Consider the following 18836-nt stretch of genomic DNA (forward strand, 5'->3'; position numbering starts at 1 on the left):
CTTTTTTGTGAAGTGTTACCAGTTCAAAAGTACTGAGTAATAAGAGTCATTTCTTTTTTTTTTTTTTTATCTTTATTTAATAAGAAATACAATTTACAGACCCAAATCTACAGAGACACAGCATGCTTATACATTCATCCTCACATTCATACCCCAACAACATACATGAGAAAAGGTTATAATAAACATAGAATATTATTCCATTTTTTGTTATATTCATCTAATTTATTGTTACTTTCTGCTATTATCTTTTCTAAAAGAAGATGCAACCTTATAACATTCTTAAAGTAACCTAAACACAAGCATGATGATACTTTTGTTTTAAAAATAAACACTTTCTCCATTAATAAAATGGTATTTATCACAAGCAAACTACCTGTAAAAAGACCAAGTACAATAGTTTGAGGTGTTATGGTAAATTCCATTCTAGCCGTCTTTAACCAAACTTGGACACTTGACCAGAATTTATATACTACTGGGCAAAAGTAAAATAAATACCATAGGTCTTCCTCTTCTTCCTCACAAAATCTGCAATATGGATTATTTTCAATGTGATATAAATATAAAAATTTTTTAGTTGCAATTATCTTGTAAAAAATGTTTAGTTGGAATATTCTTGAATATGAATCTACAGTAGTGTTATAAATTGATCTAAAATACTCTTTCCATGGAATTGATACATTAATTTCATCTTCCCAGTACTGACAGACCCTGTGAGGAAAAAGTGCAAATCCTGCAGAATATAAATTCCAATTGTAAATTATTTTATTTATTTTTATATTATGTAACCATTTCCAGCATCGTACTTTTGGGAGACAAACCAATTGCTTGTGTTTATTTTGTATTTTTTGTTTCCAGCCAATTGGAATTGCTGAAACAATCTGATTGTATCGATACAAATCCAAACATTCATTAAATTGTATTGAGAAATCATAAAATGAAATAATGTGACCAGATGTATCTAAAAAGTCATTCACAAAGATTAAACCATTTTGAATACATATATTCCACAAAAGTGGTTGGTCTCCTATAGTAATTTCAGAGTTCATCCATAGAATCTGATTCTGCATGTCATCTGGAGTATCAGGAGGATGGTACTGGAAATTCAACCATTCTTTAAGTACGTCTTTAAAAAAAGGAGAAAGTTCTTTTAATTGATTCTGAAATATTTCTTTGATATGTAATGATTTTAGTTGAAAAAAAGGAAATAAATCCGAACCAAAGAAATAAAAAAATGTATATAATCTTTTACTGGTAAGCCATTGTCTGTGATTATATATTTTATTAACCCAAGAAGCCTTTATCGAACAATTCATCGCTTGAAAATGTTTTAGATTTAGTATTCCATAAAAATTTAGAAATATTTTGTTCAAAGCATTTAACAAAGGACGTGTCAGGAGTTGGAAGGGTCGTTATTAAATAAACAAATTGGGGGATTACCAATGAGTTAATCAATGTGACCCTACCTTGTAATGTAAGTGAACTACTCCTCCATGGCTGTAAAATTCTATCTACTTTTTGCATTTTTTTATCGTAGTTATATTTGACAATATTTTTGAAATTGTCTGGTATGTGAATACCTAAAATATCTACAGAGCCATTTGTCCATCTAATAGGGGCCGAACAACTTAACTTAAAATCTGTACCATTTATAGTCCCTATTCTCAATATATGGCACTTCTCAAAATTTGGTTTCAAACCTGATATTTTAGAAAACATATTTAGATCTGTAATCAAGGCTTCCAAAGTAGATTGTTTTGGTTGTATAAAAAAGGTTGCATCATCAGCATACATTGTAAGTTTTGTCTCTATGCCATTCAGCTTCAAACCTATGATCTCGATATTCTTTCTAATTTGAATTGCTAATATTTCAATACATATCAGGAACAGATATGGTGACAACGGACACCCCTGACGAACCCCTTGTGTTAGGGGAAATCCTGTAGATAAATGCCCATTATTTATAACTCTACTGATGGTGTGTTTGTAGAGCGTTTCAAACCATTTGATAAAGTTCTCTCCAAAATTAAAATAACGAAGACATTTCTTAATAAACTCCCATCTAACTTTATCAAAGGCCTTTTCAAAATCTGCTATAAATAATAATCCTGGCTGTTGAATATCTTTATAAAAATCTACAGTGTCAAGTATCTGTCTCAAATTGTCACCAATAAATCTTCCTTTTATAAACCCTACTTGCTCATTCCCTATAATACAATCAATTCCTTTTTTCATTCTTAATGCAATGCATTTGGAAAGAATTTTAGTATCACAACAAAGCAAGGTCAAAGGCCTCCAATTTCTTAAATACATAGGATCTTTAAATTTACCATCTGGATTTTGCTTTAACAGTAATGATACAACTCCTTCTCTTTGGGAATTAGATAATGTTCCTTTCTGAAATGAATAATTAAATGAGTTCAACAAAGGTTTCTTTATTTCTAAAAAAAAAGTCTTATAAATTTCAATTGGAATACCATCAATTCCAGGCGATTTCCCTGGTGAAATAGAATTGATAGCCTCTAAGAATTGAAGAGTCATTTCTTTCTTGAATTCGATTACTTTGGTCGAGCTGTATGTTTCCCACATTAGATTCAAAAGAACCAACTCATATGACTCATTCTTTCGGAATAGGACTATACTGGTCGTGCTGTATGTTTCCAACTCTACATACGAGAACCTGCTCATATACAGTAAGTCTATTGTTTCCGAATCAGACTACTGGTCGGGCAGAGTGTTTCGCTCTGTAGATTCAAAAGAACTGACTCATAAAAGTATTTCGTTCAGGAACTGGACTACACCGATCACGCTGTATGTTACTGTGGCAGGGAGGAGGGCGGGGCCGGGTCTTGATGCTGCACACCTGGCCCCTAATCAGGCTAATCAAACCCTCGATAGGGATAAAGGTGACCGGAGGCAACAGTTCCAGAGAGAGAGAGTTAAGGGCAGCTGCCAGGCATGTGTTTCTGTTTGTCTTTTTGTTTAAGTTTGTTATTAAACTATTATTTATATTGTTAAGCTGGTTCTCGCCACCTCCTTTCCATTGAACTTCGTTACAGTTAAGAATTGTAGATTCAAAAGAGCCAACTCATATGAGTCATTCGTTTGGGAATTTGACTAAACTGGTCTTGCTGTATGTTTCGAACTGTAGGATCTAAAGAACTGGCTCATAGGAGTCAATCGTTTGGGAATTGGACTACACTGGTCACGCTGTATGTTTTAAACTGTAGATGCAAAAGAACCACTCATAAGATTAATTTGTTTGGAAATTGGACAACACAGGTCGCACAGTATGTTTTGAACTGTAGATTCAAAAGAACCAATTCATACAAGTGATTCGTTTGGAAATTGGACTACACTGGTCTTGCTGTATGTTTTTAAAATGGAATCAGTTTTAAATAAGAATCGGTTTTAAATGAGTTCTCAGTTCCCAACCCTACCCAGCATAGGATTTTAATGGGTGCCCCTTGCCCCGTCTTTCCAAGTTTATTGATTAGGTTATAGAGGACCTTAATAGACACCATTATTACAAGGCCCAGGATAACAGTCTTCCCCGTGACATTGGTCCTCTAACAAAATATAAAAAAATATAACGGATTTAGTCCTCCCCCCTCCTTCTTGGAAATGTCACTGAAGTGGTTTCCTGTCATTTTGTCTCTCACCTTCTCCCTCTTTCTATCACACATACATACATACTCATATCTAGTTATTTTTGTGTCCTCTTCAGTTTGTCATTCATCTTGGGCATGTCAACCAGCTCTAAGACAGCACAGAAACTGCATTCAAATTAAACACCTCCTCTGTGTGTGCGTCAACTGCATCAAAGACGCAGACAGTGTTTTTTATCTGTGGGTGCGGTGACAGAGCGTGCTGCTTTGTGTATGAGTCTGGGACTAGTAGTTATTAGTGTGTGTGTGTGTGTGTGTGTGTGAGAGAGAGAGAGAGAGAGAGAGAGAGAGAGAGAGAGAGAGAGAGAGAGAGAGAGAGAGAGAGTTAAGCAGCTGTCTTGTGTAGCATCAGGCATGCCACCATGTAGACAAGGTTTTATTTTAGCATCTCTTTGTCTCATCAGATTGTTTTTGGTTTTATTTCTCTCTATCATTACTGTCTGCATATCAGAAATCTATTCATTTCTATATTCATTTCTCACCATTTTTGACACTTATCCTTCAAATTATACACACACAGAAATACGCACACACACAAACCTGATTTTCCAGCGTTTTCAGTCAGGTAGTCCTGCAAGAAACAGCGATCCGACTCCTCATTTTCTCAAAAGAGAACCAAGACCCTTTTTCTCTCTCTTTCGGACTCCGGTCCTCTTCCCTCCCTCTCTGTATTTCTCTCTCACTCCGTTCAACACTCTCGCTCTTACCAGCTGTGCAACACTGAATCTCTTCAGAGGACAAACCCCTCTTTTTTCATCCCTCTTTCTTTCTCCCTGCCACAGTTGATTGAAATTTAAGTCATTTTTAATCCCTCCATCCAGGTATCCAGAGCACGACAGAAAGAATAAGAGAAATGACAGAAAACAAGAGAGAAAAATCTTTGTAGTGATGGATATTTTTAGCAGTACCCTTTTGTACTTCTCTCATTTGCTTCTAGTTGGACTGGCTCTGCTTTTCTCCTTTTCGCATTCACTGCTTCCTTCTTTGTGTTTTGTTTTTCTTTTCTTCTCCACCAAGCAGGTGAGATGTCTGTGTGTGCGAGCCACCTACCAACTGAGGAGCGAGTGTCGGCTACACTCACTGATACATAGAAAGAGAGAGAGAGACGGAGGGAGGGTGCTAAAAGAGACAGAAATAGAGAGATGGACAGCCTCCAGCAATATTGGCTGAGTGTGATGGTTGGGGTAGCGAGGGAAAAGATAGAGGAAGAGATGATAGAGCAGCAAAAGGATGAACTAAGTTAGAAGATATGGTTTGAAGAGAGAGATAGGAGAGGGAAGAGATAAAGATGTGGTTCAAACACAGAGGAGAGGGTTGATACTGTCCACTCTGAGCCGCCTGTGTTGCTGCATGCTGTTTGTAAGACAGCACAATTAAGATCCTTAGTCTTAAACACTATTCATATCATATGGCATTGTAAGATTCATATATGACATGCACTGAAGCATTTTGCAGTATAGCAATATTTCAGTGCATTTTTATTCTTTTCTGTGTGTGTGTGTGTGCGTGTGTGCACGTGTGTGTGTGCGTGTGTATGCGTGTGTGTGATATTTGTGTGCATCCATGAAAGAAAGAAAAAGAGAGAGTGAGGCAGACAGTGTATGTGTGCGAACACGTGTGTGTCTGTGTGTAATTTATCTAGCTGTACCATCATTGGGCACCACTCTCCATCTCTGGGTGCTATATTTGTCTTGTCTTATTAGTTACTATTGGAATAGATGAGTTATGAACAGCTTTCATATTTACCCAGTTAAAGGTAAACACACAGAGAGCAAGAGAGAGATGGTGAGAATATGCAATGGTTTTATCTTAAGGGAGAGTGTTTTGGCTGGTTTATTTCCAGATCATATCTAGAATGGTGGCCACATTCCAAAAAACACAAACCAGTCACCACACTCAAACACATTGACATTTACATAAATACACCTCACCATAGAGGTGAAACTCGAAAAATTAGAATATCGTGCAAAAGTTCATTCATTTCAGTAATTCAACTTAAAAGGTGAAACTAATATATTATATAGACTCATTACAAGCAAAGTAAGATATTTCAAGCCTTTCTTTGATATAATTTTGATGATTATGGCTTACAGCTTATGAAAACCCCAAATTCAGAATCTCAGAAAATTAGAATATTGTGAAAAGGTTCAGTATTGTAGGCTCAAAGTGTCACACTCTAATCAGCTAAACACCTGCAAAGGGTTCCTGAGCCTTTAAATGGTCTCTCAGTCTGGTTCAGTTGAATTCACAATCATGGGGAAGACTGCTGACCTGACAGTTGTGCAGAAAACCATCATTGACACCCTCCACAAGGAGGGAAAGCCTCAAAAGGTAAATTGCAAAAGAAGTTGGATGTTCTCAAAGTGCTGTATCAAAGCACATTAATAGAAAGTTAAGTGGAAGGGAAAAGTGTGGAAGAAAAAGGTGCACAAGCAGCAGGGATGACCGTAGCCTGGAGAGGATTGTCAGGAAAAGGCCATTCAAATGTTTGGGGGAGCTTCACAAGGAGTGGACTGAGGCTGGAGTTACTGCATCAAGAGCCACCACACACAGACGGGTCCTGGACATGGGCTTCAAATGTCAAACGTCTTACCTGGGTTAAAGAAAAAAAGAACTGGTATGTTGCTCAGTGGTCCAAAGTCCTCTTTTCTGATGAGAGCAAATTTTGCATCTCATTTGGAAACCAAGGTCCCAGAGTCTGGAGGAAGAATGGAGAGGCACACAATCCAAGATGCTTGAAGTCCAGTGTGAAGTTTCCACAGTCTGTGTTGGTTTGGGGAGCCATGTCATCGGCTGGTGTTGGTCCACTGTGCTTTATTAAGTCCAGAGTCAACGCAGCCGTCTACCGGGACATTTTAGAGCACTTCATGCTTCCTTCAGCAGACAAGCTTTATGGAGATGCTGACTTCATTTTCCAGCAGGACTTGGCACCTGCCCACACTGCCAAAAGTACCAAAACCTGGTTCAATGACCATGGTATTACTGTGCTTGATTGGCCAGCAAACTCGCCTGACCTGAACCCCATAGAGAATCTATGGGGCATTGCCAAGAGAAAGATGAGAAACATGAGACCAAACAATGCAGAAGAGCTGAAGGCCGCTATTGAAGCATCTTGGTCTTCCATAACACCTCAGCAGTGCCACAGGCTGATAGCATCCATGCCACGCCGCATTGAGGCAGTACTTAATGCAAAAGGGGCCCAAACCAAGTACTGAGTACATATGCATGATTATACTTTTCAGAGGGCCGACATTTCTGTATTTAAAATCCTTTTTTTATTGATTTCATGTAATATTCTAATTTTCTGAGATTCTGAATTTGGGGTTTTCATAAGCTGTAAGCCATAATCATCAAAATTATATCAAATAAAGGCTTGAAATATCTTACTTTGCTTGTAATGAGTCTATATAATATATTAGTTTCACCTTTTAAGTTGAATTACTGAAATTAATGAACTTTTGCACGATATTCTAATTTTTCGAGTTTCACCTGTACAACAGACACATTCACATATTAAACTGAGATCCAAACTACTCATTTATACACACCGATCAACCACAACATTAAAACCACCTGCCTAATATTGTGTAGGTCCCCTCGTGCCACCAAAACAGCGCCAACTCGCATCTCAGACTAGCATTCTGAGATTATGTTCTTCTCAACAATTGTACAGAGTGGTTATCTGAGTTACCGTAGACTTTATCAGTTCAAACCAGTCTGGTCATTCTCTGTTGATCTCTCTCATCAACAAGGCATTTTTGTCCACAGAACTGCCGCTCACTGGATGTTTTTTGTTTTTGGCACCATTTGGAGTAAATTCTAGAGACTGTTATGTGTGAAAATCCCAGGAGATCAGCAGGTACAGAAATATTCAAACCAGCCCAGGCACAAGGGGGGCCTACATAATATTTGCCAGATAGTTTTGATGTTGTGGCTGATCAGTGTAGAGAATAAATTGATGCATCCTAGTAACACTGTTAGATCTTACAGTTCTGTAGGTGTGCATCAGTTTCAAGGACAGTTTCACATGCTTGTGTGTGTGTGTGTGTGTGTGTACATTTGTTTGTCGCAGAGGTTATTCTCGGCACAGTTTATTAGAAATGAGGACTATTCAGATGTGACAGAACTCATTTGTTCAGTTGATTAAACCCAGCATCCCTTCATCATCTCTGGACTTATACCTTGTTATAAATTGATTTTTCTTAGAAACCGATATATATGGCAAACTGGGTCTATTTGTCGCACAGGGAAGGGCTAAATCTCAATAACGATATGATTTGGACAGTGGCATAGGTTTCATTTGAACTTGGGGGGGGGGCACTGATGAGACAGCATATTAACGAGCAGTTTTCTTAAATAGTTTATATAAATACTGCATTAGGTATTTAAAATCACTTTGTTATTTAATGGTTATTTTTTAAATAAAGTGAACACTTCACATTAATGTATAGTGTCATAACACATATAAAAACTATTTTCATAGAACTGTCCATAATTATAGTGTTATTACAGTGGTGTTCTAATCTGTATCACTGACTGTATTACCTTATTAACAAGGCTTTTTAATTCTATCAATCTTTTAAACAAAAATATAATGCATCACCCATGGCAAAAGTAGTAAGTAGTTTTTGTATTTTTTACATTAGGGTTATTTAACCTATCCTGGTATTGTTCTTCATAATATTAATAAGTAAATTGTAGCCTTTGGTGACATTATATTTTGTGATTTATCATACCTGATTCATTTACTATATCCACTACATCCATCCCGCTTGCACTTCGGTCCTCTAGCGGGTGAGGAAGCTTTTCAAACAGATAGAATAACAGAATAAGTGATGGGCAGGGATATTTAGCGCAGGGAGCGATAGTGTTAGCTTACTCACTAGAACATTTTGTTTTAAATGAGAAAAGAAAACAGTCACAGAATTTAGCGCCTGACTGAACTGATGCAGACTGGAGCGAGAGAAGTGCCTGTCTGTGGGGGTCGACAGTGCGAGGATCCGCCTCTGCAATGTCGGTTGCACTTTTGTTTCGAGACCCCATTCATTTCCGACCCGGGTCTTAACACTTTTAAGAAATGGTCTAAAAACATTTTCATATGTTCATATCGCAAGCTCTGAGTAGCCTACGTGTAACAGTAGAGAACAGAGATGCACAACAGGGACAAATACAAAACAAACGTCTGGGTTACAGTGAGGCACTTATAATGGAAGTGAATGGGGACCAATTTTTAGAGGGTTTAAAAAGGCATAAATGTGAAGCTTATACATTTATAAAAGCACTTAAATTAATTCTTCTCTTAAAACTCATGTATTATTTGAGATGTAAAGTTGTTTAAATCTTCATTTTTACAGTTGTTTTAGGGTTTGTTGACATTCCATCTTCATGGCAACAAAGTTGTAACTTTACAAAGAAATGGTTAGTGATTTTATAATACTAAATTCATGTTAACATGCATATTGTTTATGTCTTGTGACTATACCTTTAAAATTTTGAGTATTTTGACATTTACTGGTTGGCCCTATTCACTACTATTGTAACCAAGTTTTTTGCTTTTTTACAGAAAAGGAGGGGCAAGTCAAAAATATTTTTTATGGTAATCAACATTATGCCACAAATACTGTTAACTGGGCCACACTGCCAATCTATATTATGAAGCCGATTTTTATTTTGTATTATTCTTAAGCTATTTGGACACATGAACATGTTCAGTTAACGGTATATTGTTTTCCTGGGCAAAACTGGAAAAATGTTCCAGAGCATTTTTTTTCTTTGAGGTATGTGACTTTTCAATAAGTTGACTTTCAAAAATAAACCTGCTCTGAGAAATATTCGCTGAAGTAAAAAGTATGACAGCTAGACTCCTTTATATTAGCCAGGTGGATTAATTGGCTGATATTTAGCCATTTTGAGATTGTCTGCATTGGCAGATAACCATGAACACTTGGCTAGTAAACAGAAGTGTTAGCTACCCCTTGTTCACAACAGTTTTTCAGTATTTTGGAGTTAATTTGCAAATAATTTTAATCAAGTGGTCCCCAGGTCAGTTTTAGTTGTAGTTGGATTCAGTTAAACTCTTTGTTTGTTATTTTGGAATAACATTCATACAGTTTAAAATGTAGCTTTAATTGTTCAAACAGTTTTAGGTGCCACTCTATCAGTATCATATTAGTCCAAGAACTGTCGACTGTTTATTTCTTTTGCTGGGCGGTATAGCAATATATATCATGGTAACCCTATAAAGTGTCAGTCAGTAGAGATTTTTCAATACCATCTACATCGCAGTATGTAAATATCTGTGTGCGTGACTTTCCACCAGGCTGCATATGTGACTGATGGAAAGTGGAGAAAGATGTTCACAGAGAACACGGGACCAGTCTGAAACCAGTCAAATGCAGGAGGAATTATTGTTGCATTAAAAGGTGCCATTTTCTCACTTTCTTGGATGATAGTGCTCTTTCTGACAAGTGTGGGGGAGAGAGAGAGAGAGAGAGAGAGAGAGAGAGAGAGAGAGAGAGAGAGAGAAGCTCAAGTTGTAATCACTTTATGTTCAGAGAGAAAATGAGGAAGAGCTTGTTAATAAAACGCTGCATTCTCCGTGGTGTGAACCGACCCTTCGCCTTAAGTCTCACTTCCGTTAGTTAATGTTGCTGATGCCATCAAGCTTTCCTACCAGCATCTGTTCCTCTGTGAAGACCTGAGGACTGGGTGATATGCTCAGTTTCTTTAGTTATGGTGAGAATCCTGGCAGCGGCATTGTGAATGAGCTGAAGCTGTCTAATGGTCTTTTGGGGAAGGCCAGTGAGGAGTCCATTGCAGTAGTCCACACTGCTGGGGATGAATGCATGAACAAGTGTCTCTAAGTCTTGGCTGGATACGAAACGTCTATTTCTTGCTATATTTTTGAGATGTTAACTGAGTATTACCCTGATTTAGTTATTGCTTTGACATAAGTTCTGACTCTAAAATGACACCAAGAGTCCTCAGTTGAATTTTTGTCTTTAGAACCCTGGAGTCAAGGTATGTGTTCACCTTGAGCATTTCAACTTGTTGCCATATACAATGACAACAAGTTGAAATGCGTGAGTTTAGAGACTGCTGCGTCTTTGTTTTCATGGAGACGTGGCTCAGCGACAGAGTTCCGGATGCCGCCATTCAGCTAGACGGGCTCGCCTCATTTCGTGCCGACAGAAATACAGCTCTCTGCGGTAAGACTCGCGGTGGTGGCTTGTGTGTTTACATCAACACGGAATGGTGCAAGAACTCTATGCTAGTCTCTAGTTACTGTTCATCGCTGTTGGAGCTTGTGACTGTTAGATGCAGACCTTTTTATCTACCACGGAATTCACCACTGTTTGCATAACCGGAGTTTACATTCCCCCAGCGCTAACGCTAAGGAAGCGCTCTGTGAACTGTATGGGGCTATGAGCGAACTGCAGAACGCTCACCCCGACGGACTGTTTATTGTCGCCGGAGATTTCAACCATGCAAATCTCAAGACAGTGCTCCCTAAATTCCATCAGTATGTGGACTTTGCAACGAGAGGGGCGAACGCTTGATCTTGTTTACACAAACATCCCAGGCGCTGCATCGGGCGGAGCCCCGCCCCCACCTCGGCTACTCAGACCACATCTCTGTTATGTTAATTCCAGCATACAGACCGCTAGTCAGACGCACAAAACCGCTTCAGAAGCAGGTGAAAACCTGGCCAGCAGGAGCCATCTCTGCTCTTCAGGACTGTTTTGAGTGTACTGACTGGCACATGTTCAGGAGGCTGCAACATATGGCGATTCTACCAACTTGGAGGAATACACAGCATCAGTGACCAGCTACATCAGCAAGTGCATTGATGATGTCACTTTCTCCAAGACCATCACCACACGCTCCAACCAGAAGCCGTGGATGACTGCGGAGGTGCACACGCTGCTGAGGTCCCGAGACTCCGCCTTCAGAGCAGGCGATAAGGCAGCCCTAAGAACAGCTAGGGCCAAACTGTCACGGGCAATCAGAGAGGCAAAGCGCGACATGCCCAGAGAATCCACAGTCACTTCCAGGACAGCGGTGACACGCGCGCATGTGGCAGGGCATCCAGGCCATCACTAACTACAGGACAACATCAGTTGCCTGTGACAAAGATGCCTCCCTTCCAGATGCGCTGAACGACTTCTACGCTCGGTTTGAAGTGCAGAACGACGTGATGGCGAGGAAGTCCACCCTCCTCCCAACGACCAGGTGCTCTGTCTTACCATGGCAGATGTGAGGAAAACTCTACGTAGAGTCAACCCACGGAAGGCTGCTGGACCAGACAACATTCCTGGCAGAGTGCTCAGAGGATGTGCAGACCAGCTAGCAGATGTTCTTACCGACATCTTCAACATCTCTCTGAGCAGCGCCGTTGTTCCAACGTGCTTCAAGGCCACCACCATCATCCCCATGCCAAAGAAGTCTTCAGTGTCCTGCCTCAACGACTACCGTCCCGTCGCGACTTACACCCATCATCATGAAGTGCTTCGAGAGGCTCGTCATGAGGCAGATTAAGACCCAGCTGCCCCCTCACTAGACCCACTGCAGTTTGCGTATCGCTCAAACCGCTCAACGGACGATGCCATCACCACAACCCTCCATCTGGCCCTCACCCACCTAGACAATAAGGACTCATACGTTCGAATGCTGTTCATAGATTTCAGCTCAGCATTCAACACAATCATTCCCCAGCACCTGATTGGAAAGCTGAACCTGCTGGGCCTGGACACCTCCCTCTGCAACTGGATCCTGGACTTCCTGACTGGGAGACCTCAGTCAGTCCGGATCGGGAACAGCATCTCCACCACCACCACACTGAGCACTGGGGCCCCCAGGGCTGTGTGCTCAGTCCACTGCTGTTCACTCTGCTGACTCACGACTGTGCAGCAATGCACAGCTCGAATCACATCATCAAGTTCGCCGATGACACGACCGTGGTGGGTCTCATCAGCAAGAACAACGAGTCAGCATACAGAGAGGAGGTGCAGCGGCTGACTAACTGGTGTAGAGCCAACAACCTGTCCCTGAATGTCGACAAAACAAAAGAGATGGTTGTTGACTTTAGGAGAGCACAAGGTGAACACACTCCGCTGAATATCGACGGCTCCTCTGTGGAGATCGTCAAGAGCACCAAATTTCTTGGTGTTCACCTGGCGGAGAACCTCACCTGGTCCCTCAACACCAGCTCAATCACCAAGAAAGCCCAGCAGCGTCTCTACTTTCTTCGAAGGCTGAGGAAAGCACATCTCCCAACCCCCATCCTCACTACATTCTATAGAGGGACTATTGAGAGCATCCTAAGCAGCTGCATCACTGCCTGGTTTGGGACTTGCACCGTTTCGGACCGCAAAGCCCTGCAGAGGATAGTGAGGACAGCTGAGAAGATCATTGGGGTCTCTCTTCCCTCCATCAAAGACATTTACAAAAAACACTGTATCCTCAAAGCAACCAGCATTGTGGACGACCCCACACACCCCTCACACAAACTCTTTACCCTCCTTCCGTCTGGCAAGAGGTACCGAAGCATTCGGGCCCTCACGGCCAGACTGTGTAACAGCTTCTTCCCCAAGCCATCAGACTTCTCAATACTCAGAGACTGGTTTGACACACACGTGTCCTGAGTTGCACTTTAATAACTGTCACTTTATAACTGTCTGCTACCTCAATAACTGCTTTGTGCATAGAACATTATCTCATAGTATGTTATGTTTACATTTTTAGTAACTGTCATCTTTTTGCACTACTGAGTACTGGTCGGCGCTGCACTGTCTATTGTCCTGTTCATTGTCAGTAATTTGTTGTACTGTCCTGTACTTTTTGCACATGTTTGCACGTGCACTTTATATAAGTATATATAGGTAGTTTATATAGGTATTTTATTTCGTTGTGTAGTCTCATGTGGTCCTATGTTGGTCCTTTGTTGTTTTTATGTAGCACCATGGTCCTGGAGGAACGTTGTCTCGTTTTGCTGTGTACTGTACTAACTGTATATGGTTGAAACGACAATAAAAACCACTTGACTTGACTTGACTTGACTTGACTTCTGTTTTGTCTTTGTTTAACTGAAGGAAGTTTTGATTCACTCAGATTAATAGTTGCCTATGTACATAGTAATATTTTACATAGTAATCTCTCCCTTTTAGATATGACTTGAATCATCCCAGAGAGCCCTACCCAGTTTTCCAGTCTGTCTAGGGGTATATTGTAGTCATTAGTAATACCTGCTCCATTTACTATTATTTTTTTGCCTTAATCAGCTGTATTTAGTCAAATATGTAATTGAATCTTTATGATGATCGTCTCTGTGCTGGAAATTGTCCAAGTAGCTGTTTGAGTTTCAGAATTTGTTATGATCATTGAAAAGCACCTTTTGCCTATGAAAGGAAGATTTGAAATTGGTCTGTAGGTGTTTAATATGGTGTCATCCAGATTACTCTTCTTTTTTTTTTTAGTAGGGGCTTAACAACTGCGGTTTTCGGGGACTTTGTAAAAGTGCCTGAAATGAGTATGGCATTTATTATCTCTAGCTGTCGAGACAGTTAAACACATTTTACATGATAAATGATGTGGGGAGTGTGTCAAGACAGCGGGTTGACGTTTTAAGATGCTGTACTGTTTCTTCTAGGGTTTTGCTTGTCCTTTGCTTTAAATTCAGACATAGTGACACATTTATTCAGTTGGTTTGGTGGGGGCTGTCTGGCCTCAACTTGTTGCATTTTCTGTCATAGCGAATTTCACAGGGAGCCTGTGTTGGGGTCAGTAAGTATCTCTACAGTAGCACAAAGTGTGCGTATGATGTTTATTTTGCTGTTTATAATGTTCTAGAAGAACATCTGTCTAGCTGTGACTAGTTCAACATAATAAGCATATAGGTATACATACCGATAGCATGATATAAAATTACTCAAAACGTGCTATCGAATTTTGATCATATTGCAAGCCCCTATTTCACACTATACAGAAGGGCCCCACATCCCCATCTTACTGTAGTCATGTGAGTTTGTGTGAGAATGCAAAGCGTTTTGTGTTCCTCTGTATTTAGTTCCTCCCCCATCCTCGCACACATTTAGTCATAACGCATTCCCACATTGTCTTAACACATGAAAATAATAACAATGAAGTTAATCACAGAGACAGTGTCACGCTCACCATCAAAATCTTCCTTGTTTTGCCTCATGCACACAAACTCAAAAAGGCATATAGCTGTCATGTTCAGCACCATGGACAGCGAAGAATGTAGGCAGTCAATCCCTTGTATTAACGCAGCGTTTTCTTAGCAGTGAAAGTCTGTGTCGTACGTCTTGACAGAAATGTTGATCACTGTTTACTATCTCTGCTAACACGCTTTAGGAGTTTAGTAGAAAAAGAGGGAGAGAGTGTGACAGATAAATAGATGGAAAGGCAGATTACTTGACAGGCCTTCATTCAAGCACTAATGGCTTCAGACATTTAGGAAGATTCTGTGTGTATGTGTGCTTTTAAATGGGTATATTATTTATTTATTTATTTGTATATTTATTTTGACCGTTCGCTTTTTGAACAGGTGTTAATTACTCTGACACGACTACACTTTACTTTGACATTTCCTGCTAGAAAACAACAAACAAATGAAGGCATTTCATTAAACTGTCTCAGACTTTTACTTTGCATGGATTTCTGGGCATTTGTGGTATTTTGTTTATTTGTGTGTGACTCTTTGCTCAAATAAAGATATTGTGGAAATTCATAGACTTCCTATTTGCAAAAAGCTCATTTTTGCTACAGGGCTGTTTGGAAGATTGAAGTGTTTAACAAACATTCTGTTTATATAACATCAGTGAGAGGGAGAGTAATGGAGTAAGTGTAAATGTTTTTTGTGTCAGAGGGGTCAGAACTCTGTTTGATGCTGCTTAGTTTATTATTTTTCTCTCTAGCATCTGCCAGTTTTGCTTTCTGATCACAGAACAGATGAATGTACAGCTGGTCTTCAGCAAGCTAATATCTAATATTTAGAGCCATATAACTAGTACTCCTTAATTTTCAGGAGATTACAACATGTTCAAGTTTTGTTGTAATTAGTTCTGTCTTTTTAGGGTAAAAAGTCAGGCTTTGAAAAAGAAATTATAAGCACCTAATGTATTCGTTAGTGTTCTTATTATTATTGTTCTTACACTTCTTCTTCTTCTTCTTCTTCTGCCATTGAAGTCTACAGCATCCCATATAACTTTACATAGGAAAGTTATGAAATTTGGCACACTGTTAGAGGACAATCTCAACTATAACTGACCCAAATTTGGGATATCTAACTCCAACATTCTAGTGCAACCACCTCTTCAAGGATTCACTTATGTTTATGTTTATAACTTTTATAACTTTTGAACCAAGGCCTCAAATGTAGTTAAAATAATTTTTAATAAAATATTAAAATTATTTTTTTCCTCTGATTCCTTGGCTCATGCCTAGTCGAATGTATACCATGGTTTCAAATTTCTGCCAGACTAGATTTTCCACCATATGAAAAAAAATACTTTTTAAAACTCGTCCTAGACTGTATATTCGATTTGCTCGAAATTTGTTGTGTATCATGTAGAAACACTGGGTACAAAAAGATATCAAAAGCTTTTTATAGATTAAACAATTTTCGAATAGTGCTTCAATGAATTAGACGGCGAGCATGGCAAAATGGACCCGAGGCTGTATCTTTGCAACGCTTTGGCGTATTCATACGAAACTTGGTATATGTCATAGCCATCATGAATTGAGGGTACCTGCACTGTCTCACTGTTCTTCAGCATCTCGCGCAGGACCGGCATTGTTTAAACTCTATGTCAAGTTAAAAAGAACTTTAAAAAACGCATGTCGAAACACCTGCGCTCTGTTTTATTCTTTGCATTGTGTCTAGCTTGTCTTTAGCGCAGTTGTCACAAAGACTCAAAGTTCTGAACAAGTTCAGGCTATAAAGAGGGGACTGTTGCATTGTTTCATATTATTCCAGATTGTTCTGCACCAAGCACAGTTTCAGCGCATAAACGGTAAATCAATGCTTTTTTTCCGTTCTGCTCTAGAGTACTGAGGGTCGTGCCTTGTTAAAACTATATGTTTAATGTATCAATACTGTTATGAATGTTGCCTATATGCTTAAATAAAATGTAGCCTATTGCAACAGTACTTGTTAGGAGAAGAAATTATAAAGTTAGTGAGCTATGTCAGGTTCAGGTTGGGTTCTGGTTTATAATCTGATGGTAACATTCGGGTCGGGACCAGAATGGATTCAGGTTTCATTTTAAGGCACATGCAGAACTCTAATTTCTGTATTGTTATGATACTTGGTATGCATTATGTCCTGACGGTACCTATAACGTTTTTGGCCAGTGCCACCTTGTGGTCAAAAGTAAAAATTAAATGTTTAACCCTCCTATTGCATTCGGTTCATTTTTGACCTGGTAGAGGTCAGTCATAATTTTTATATACTACATAGTTTTTTGTAACTTTATAAATTTGTGAAGACTATAAAAATTAACATAATTGATTTTTAGAATTTTTTTTAAGAGATATAACCATTTTTATAAAACTGTTACATCTTTTGTCTTCCTGGTAAATTTCAGGGATGTAAAAAGTACTCAGAAATTATACTTAAGTGAAAGTATGGATACTGAGAGAAAATTTACTCAATTAAAAGTCCAAGTATCTAGCCAAAAACATACTTGAGTGAAAGTATTCACATTAAATTGTACTTAAGTATTTAAAGTAAAAACTAACTTTTTCCTAGCTAGAATGAAATCAAGAGAGGCGAATGTGTGTGAGTGGATGTTGTTAAATTCGATTTGATTGTTAAGTCGCTTTTTTACTGTGTCTGGCGATTGTTATATTTCTACCCCAGTGGCATTCGCAACTTGGTCTTATGCTGCCTTCAAGTGGACATAGGAGGCTCGTAACTCCTTGTCGGCTATTCGTTACAATGACATGTCGTGCATTCAAGTGGGAAATAAAATACAGAAGAAGCCAAAGTCAAACAAATACACAATGAATGATGGCAAAATCTCTTTTTCTGTTATACCAGTGATTAAAAATAAATGTATACACTTGCATCAGTAATTCACCACATATACAGTATGAAAAATGCATGGTATCGAACAAATTATTAATTAATTTGCTTAAAACAAGTCGCGAAAGGCGAGTCAGTAGTTTACTGTCATATATAACAAATTAATATTAATAAAATAAAGTAGGCTACAGAAGTTGAAATATTTTTGCTAAATCATTGGTTTCCATATTTTTTTCTGTTGACACACCCCTTCCAATATCCCATCTCGGCAACTAATGAATCATCTAGAATTCCAAGTTCCTAATCATAAGTATGACTTTGATTGATCATTCATGTGCTAGGAACTCGTAAGTATGATATTTTCGACTCCACTTGAAGGGCACAATAGAATCATGTTACAATAACAACATTTTTTGCTAAATGATTTTTATGTGGCCTGTTGTAAGTAACACTGCAATTTCCAGGTAGAATAAACACTACGCAAAGCACGCACTGCACACAGCAACGAAAAGGCTGGGCTGGTTTCACCTGCGCTTGCAGGTTCACTACCTGGTCCCTGAAGGGGGTCTTAGGAACCATAGGCACGTAGCCCGGTCGCAGTCTTAGGACGACATGGGTGTCTCCAGACAAGAGTTGCTGAAATACAGTGCCGAGAATTGCTGGACGAAGTCATCAACGGTGTCGCCGAATAGACCGAGCTGGGAGACAGGGGCGTTGAGAAAGCGAGCTTTGTCTACTTCCCGCATCTCGATCAGGTTCAGCGAAAAAGGACGTTCCTGGACCATGAGGGTGGCCATCGCCTGCCCGAGTGTCTGCGCTGTGACCTTCATGGGGGTCGCGAGGTCCGCCACCGAGCGCAGTTCCTGCACCACGTCGGTGTCGGGACAACCCAAGTGCAGATCTTTGAGTGCCTTGGCCTGGTTAACTTGCAGGAGGGCTATGGCATGAAGGGCGGAGGCGGAACCAATTTTCTAGCCCTGAAGGCTGTGGGGAGGACGGAGGCTTCCAGTCCAAACCCACGTTGACGGCGGCCCAGGCAAGCATGTCGGCCATCTGGGCCTCAGACTGGGCGTGCCAACCCAAAGGTGGCAGCCCAGTCAAGTCAGAAGCGTCAGACGCCG

At 39.6% G+C, this 18836-nt stretch overlaps 2 protein-coding genes across 3 annotated transcripts in view; one reads left to right on the forward strand and one right to left on the reverse strand.

Moving 5' to 3' along the window:
• The window catches only part of LOC127618728 (leucine-rich repeat and fibronectin type-III domain-containing protein 4-like), a 45718-nt gene extending 41019 nt beyond the window's left edge, over nt 1-4699 (reverse strand). Inside the window, exon 1 of one of the 2 annotated variants that reach the window (XM_052091350.1) lies at nt 4577-4699. The gene's annotated coding sequence lies outside the window, so the exon portion shown is untranslated. Of the gene's footprint in view, nt 1-4208 lie in introns of both variants that reach the window. The other variant, XM_052091342.1, reaches the window with a different exon arrangement.
• Nucleotides 1-18836, forward strand: part of pcxb (pyruvate carboxylase b) — a 299005-nt gene that overhangs the window by 217315 nt on the left and 62854 nt on the right. The window lies entirely within an intron of this gene.

The sequence above is a fragment of the Xyrauchen texanus genome, chromosome 2, assembly GCF_025860055.1.
Source record: "Xyrauchen texanus isolate HMW12.3.18 chromosome 2, RBS_HiC_50CHRs, whole genome shotgun sequence".
NCBI classification, from domain to species: Eukaryota; Metazoa; Chordata; class Actinopteri; order Cypriniformes; family Catostomidae; genus Xyrauchen; species Xyrauchen texanus.